This window comes from Pan troglodytes, chromosome 12, assembly GCF_028858775.2.
Source record: "Pan troglodytes isolate AG18354 chromosome 12, NHGRI_mPanTro3-v2.0_pri, whole genome shotgun sequence".
NCBI lineage: Eukaryota > Metazoa > Chordata > Mammalia > Primates > Hominidae > Pan > Pan troglodytes.
In genome coordinates this window covers 37,644,112-37,650,223 of record NC_072410.2, presented here as the reverse complement: position 1 = coordinate 37,650,223, position 6,112 = coordinate 37,644,112, and the positions used below count along the sequence as shown (strand labels likewise).

At 40.4% G+C, this 6,112-nt stretch overlaps 1 pseudogene; it reads right to left on the bottom strand.

Moving 5' to 3' along the window:
* Positions 1 to 5,478: 5,478 nt before the first annotated feature.
* LOC743013 (U6 snRNA-associated Sm-like protein LSm3) lies at positions 5,479 to 5,828 on the bottom strand (annotated as a pseudogene).
* Positions 5,829 to 6,112: the final 284 nt, after the last annotated feature.

Here is a 6,112-nt window from a genome sequence, read left to right as displayed (position 1 = left end):
AGTAGCCAGGATTACAGGCGTCTGCCACCACTCCTGGCTAATTTTTGTATTTTTAGTAGAGACGGGGTTCCACCATGTTGGCCAGGCTGGTCTCGATCTCCTGACCTCAGGTGACCCACCCACCTCAGCCTCCCAGAGTGCTGAGATTATAAGCATGAGCCACTACACTGGCATTTTTTTTTTTTTTTAAGAGACAAGGTCTTGCTATGTTGCCCCCAGGCTGGTCTGTGGTCTGGAACTCCCAAGCTTAAGGTGTCTCGGCTTCCCAAGTAGCTGAGATTACAGGCACTCATCCCTGCACCTGGCTACGACACTTCTCAAATTAGCGATGAGAAATTTCAGTTTTCTGAGTCATTTCAATGCACTAGAGGACAATGGACACAAAAAAGTTCATCTACATAATTAAAGATATTTGTAAATGGGCTTTACATGGGCTTTGAGTTTTCTGTTCCTTTGTGTGTCATCTGTGGTGAGCAACTTACACATTCAGCAACGGCTCCCACAAAAGTGAAAAGACACTTGACTACAAATCATAGTCATTTGACAAGTAAACGGGCTGATTATTGTAAGTAGTTACTGGAATCTTCAAACAGACTAAAGTTTTTAAAAGTCACAAGCAGAAAAAAGGCTCAGGAAAAAAATTATTTAGTAGCAGAATTATTGCCTAGGATAGGAAAAGTCATACAGTTAATGAGACACTAACAATGCCAGATGGAAACTTAGAGTTGAGCAGACTCTAGAACAATATGCCGCATGAGAAATGGGAGGATTTTGCTCCCCCAAGTGCAACAAGGCCCCCTGTTAATGACATTGTTACCTAATGCCAAAGAGGTTTTATGTAATACAGTAAAATTAACAACGTCTTTATCCAGACTGAGTCAAGAGATGTCACCAATAAATATAATACCTTAACATTTGTAATATTTGTAAATTGCAATAAAATTCAAGATCACTTTTCCTCTGTAAAGAGGTGCCGCAAAATCCATCAAGAAAATGTAGCAATTACACACATATATGCAGCTAACAACAGAAATGCAAAATATGTGAAGCCAAAAAATGAAAGAATTGAAGAGAGAAATAGACAATTTAACAATAATAGTTGAAGACTTATATGCTTCATTTTCAATAATGGGTAGAACAACTAGACAGAAGGTCGACAAGGAAATAGAAGACTTGAACAGCGCTAGAAACAAACTAGACTTAACAGACATCTACAGAACACTTCACCCAGCAAAAGTGGAATCAAAATTTTTAAGTGCACATGGAACATTCTAAAGATAGATCATATGACAGGTCATAAAACAAACCTCAATAAATTTAAAAGGATAGAAATAATACAAATTATGTTCTCCAATTACAATTAAATGGAAATAGAAATCAATGGAGAGAAATTTGGTATATCCACAAATAGGTGGAATTTTTTTTTAATTACTGACTTGAAGCTCATATAGGTGGAAATTAAACAACACACTTCCAAATAACGATTTAGTCAAGAAAGAATTTTTTTTTTTTTTTTTTTGAGACAGAGTCTCGCTCTGTCATCCAGGCTGGAGTGCAATGGCGTGATCTTGGCTCACTGCAACCTCCGCCTCTCGGGTTCAAGCAATTCTCCTGTCTCAGCCTCCCAAGTAGCTGGGACTACAGGTGCCCACTACCACGCCTGGCTAATTTTTGTATTTTCAGTAGAGATGGGTTTTCACCATATTGGTCAGGCTGGTCTCAAACTTTTGACCTCAGGTGATCCACCTACCTCAGCCTCCCAAAGTGCTGGGATTACAGGCATGAGCCACTGTGCCTGGCTAAGAAAGAAATTTTTTTTAAGGCTGGGCGCAGTGGCTCACGCCTGTAATCCCAGCACTTTGGGAGGCCGAGGCAGGTGGATCATGAGGTCAGGAGTTTGAGACCACTCTGGCCAACATAGTGAAACTCTGTCTTTACTAAAAATAAAAAAAATTAGGCGGGCATGGTGATGTGCACTTGTAATCCCAGCTACTCAGGAGACTGAGGCAGGAGAATCACTTGCACCCAGGAGGCAGAGGTTGCAGTGAGCCGAGATCACGCCACAGCACTCCAGCCTGGGTAACAGAACGAGACTCCATCTCAAAAAAAAAAAAAAAGAAAGAAATTTTTAAAAATCAGAAAATACTTTGAGGCAAATGAAAATGAAGACACACATACCAAAATTTATGGGATGCAGCAATAGCAGTGCTTACAGGGAAATTTATAGCTGTAAATGTCTACATAAAAGAAGAAGAAAGGTCTCAAATAAATAATTAAATCTTCTACATTAAAGAACTAGAAAGGGGTCAGGCATGGTGGCTCATGCCAGTAATCCCAGCGCTTTGGGAGGCTAAGGCAGGAGGATTGCTTGAGCCCAGGAGTTCGAAAGCAGTCTGGGCAACGTGGCAAAACTCCATCTCTACAAAAAATACAAAAATTAGCTGAGTGAGATGGCACGCACCTATAGTCCCAGCTACTCAGGAGACTGAGGTGAGAGGATCACCTGAGCCCAGGGAGGTTGAGGCTGCAGTGAGCCATGATTGCACTACTGCACTCTAGCCTGGGAGACAGAGTGAGACCCTGTCTCAAAAGAAAAAGAAAAGTAAATTAGAAAGAGAAGAGCAAACTAAATCCAAAGCAAATGGAAAAAAGAAATTAACAAAGATTAGAACGGAGATACATGTAATAGAGAATAGAGAAACAACAGAGAAAATCAACAAAATCAAAAGTTGGTTTTTTGAAAAGATCAATGAAATTGACAATATTTAGCTAGACTAACCAAGAAAAAAAAAAAGAGAAGACTCAAGCTACTGAAATCAGTAAAGAGGAAATTTACTACCAACCTTACGTAAATAAAAAGGATTATAAGAGGCCAGGTGCGGTGGCTCACACCTGTAATCCCAGCACTTTGGGAGGCTGAGGTGGGCTGATCACGAGGTCAAGAGATCGAGATCATCCTGGCCAACATGGTGAAACCCCGTCTCTACTAAAAATACAAAAATTAGCTGGGCGTGGTGGCACGTGCCTGTAGTCCCAGCTACTCAGGAGGCTGAGGCAGGAGAATCTCTTGAACCTGGGAGGTGGAGGTTGCAGTGAGCCAAAATCATGCCACTGCACTCCAGCCTGGCGAAAGAGCAAGACTCTGTCTCAAAAAAAAAAAAAAAAAAAAAAAGGATTGTAAGAGACTACTGACCAGGCTCACACCTGTAATCCTAATGAATTGCTTGAGACCAGGAGTTTGAGACCAGCCTGGGCTACATAGAGAGACTCCATCTTTTTTTTAAAAAGTTCTTTAATTAGCTGGGCATAGTAGGATGCCCATAATCCTAGCTATTTGGGAGACTGAAGTGGGAGGATTTCTTGAGCCCAGGAGTTCAAGTTCACAGTGAGCTATGATCATGCCACTGCACTCCAGCTTCGGTGAGAGAGTGAGACCTTGTCTCTAAAAAAAAAAAAAGAAAGAAAGTAAAGAGAGAAAAGAAAAGGAAAGGAAAGAAAGAAAAAAGTATGTCAACAAACTGGATAACTTAGATGAACAAATTCCTAGATAGACAAAAACTACAAAAATTACCTCGAAAGGAATAGAAAATCTGAATATATTTATAACAAGCAAAGAAATTGAGTCATTAATCTAAAAACATTCAATAAAGAAAAGCTACCAGATGGTTTCACTGATGAATCCCACTAAATGTTTGAAGAAGAACTAACACCGACCCTTCTCAAACTCTTCCAAAAAATAGAAGAGGATGGAATACTTCCTAACCCATTCTATGAGGCCAGTAGTACCCTGATACCAAAGCCAGACAAAGACATCACAAGAAAACTATAAACCAATATCCCTATGCATATAGACACAAAGATCCATAACAAAACACTAGCAAACAAAAGTTTGCAACGTATAAAAATTTTATACACCATGACCAGGTGAGATTTATCTCAAGGATGGAAGGTAGGTTCAATATATGAAAATCGATTAATATACTACATCATATCAATAAAATAAAGGACAAAAACTAGGCGATCATCTCAATACAATTAGGAAAAGCACTGGACAAAATCTAACACCCTTTCGTGACAAAACATACTTAATAAATTAGAAATGGAAGGGAATTCTCAACCTGATAAGGGGCATCTCTGAAAAACCCATAGTTAATAGCATAATTAACGGTGAAAGACTAGATGCTTTCCCCCTAAGGTCAGGAGCAAGACAAGGGTGTTCACCAATTGTAGTCAACATAGTACTGGAGGATCCAACCAGGGCAATTAGGCTACAATATGTAATAAAAGCCATCAGGATGAAAAGGTAGAAGTAAAGCTATCTTGATTTGCAAATCTTATATATAGAAAATCGTAAGGAATCTAGTAAAAAAATTATTAGAACTTGCCCAGGTGCGGTGGCTCATGCCTGTAATTCCAGCACTCTGGGAGGCCGAGGCTGGTGGATCATGAAGTCAGGCGGTCGAGACCATGGTGAAACCCCGTCTCTACTAAAAATACCAAAAGAAAAAATAATTAGCCGGGCGCGGTGGCAGGTGCCTGTAGTCCCAGCTACTCGGGAGGCTGAGGCAGGAGAATAGCGTGAACCCGAGAGGCGGAGCTTGCAGTGAGCCGAGATAGCACCACCGCACTCCAGCCTGGGCAATGGAGCGAGACTCCGTCTTAAAAAACAAACAAACAAACAAAAAATTATTAGAACTAATACATTCAGCAAGATCACAAGATGTAAGATCAATATACAAAAATTAATTATATTTCTACACATTTGTGAAGAACAATCTGAAAATGAAATTAGGAAAACCATTTCATCTACGATATCATCAAAAAGAATAAAATCCTGGGAATATAGTTAACTAAAGAAGCATAAAATTTATACTCTGGAAACTATGAAAATATTCATGAAAGAAATGAACAAATCCTAAATAAAAAGAAAAATATTACATGTTCATGGATTAAAAGACAATTTTTTTTCTCTTGGTGGTCATATTTATTGGAAGAGCTTGAGAGAAATGAAAATACCATTTAGCTTAGTTATGAGTCATCTGCAAATCAACTCATTTCAGGAGTGGAAGAATCCCCAGAATTATTTCTTTTTTTTGCTTTTTTTTTTTTTTTTTTTTTTTTGAGACGGAGTCTCGCTCTGTCTCCCAGGCTGGAGTGCAGTGGCTCGATTTCGGCTCACTGCAAGCTCCACCTCCGGGGTTTACGCCATTCTCCTGCCTCAGCCTCCCGAGTAGCTGGGACTACAGGCGCCCGCCACCGCGCCCGGCTAATTTTTTGTATTTTTAGTAGAGACGGGGTTTCACCGTGTTAGCCAGGATGGTGTCGACCTCCTGACCTCGTGATCCGCCCGCCTCGGCCTCCCAAAGTGCTGGGATTACAGGCGTGAGCCACCACGCCCGGCCTCAGAATTATTTCTTAATATCAAAATGTATGCAGGATTCTCTTTTGAATGTCTTGTACATTTAGAGAGGCCACTGTGCAAAGTCTGCTATTTTCCATACAGGACAAATTCTTTGTTTCAGCCAACTCTCAGTGGAGGGGCAACCAGGACAACAACATCTCCCTGGACAAAAAGCATCGGAATATTCCATTTCATTGATTTATATATCTCTTCATATGTTTCTTCATCAATTTCTATAGTAGTCACAGTTTCTTCCACGTCTCCCAAGATCATATTTAAATGTTGATCATAAGCATGGTAATCTGCCTCGAAGCTCTCGGTCATTTCTCATTTTCACATAAATTCGCTCATCTAGGCTGAGCCTGATAAAATCCAGGGGCTCCTCTACAGTGTTGGTAGTTTGTTGCTGGTCTGCTTCGTCCGCCATGTTTCCAGAAGACGTAAATATTTTAAAATTTATTTATTTATTTATTTATTTATTTATTGAGATGGTGTTTCACTCTTGTCACCCAGGCTGGAGTGCAATGGCACAATCTCAGCTCACTCCAACCTCTCCCTCCTGGATTCAAGCCATTCTCCTGCCTCAGCCTCCAGAGTAGCTGGGATTACAAGCACCCAGAACCACACCTGCCAATTTTTGTATTTTCAGTACAGATGAGGTTTCACCATGTTGCCCAGGCTTGTCTTGAACTCCTGACCTCAAGTAATCCA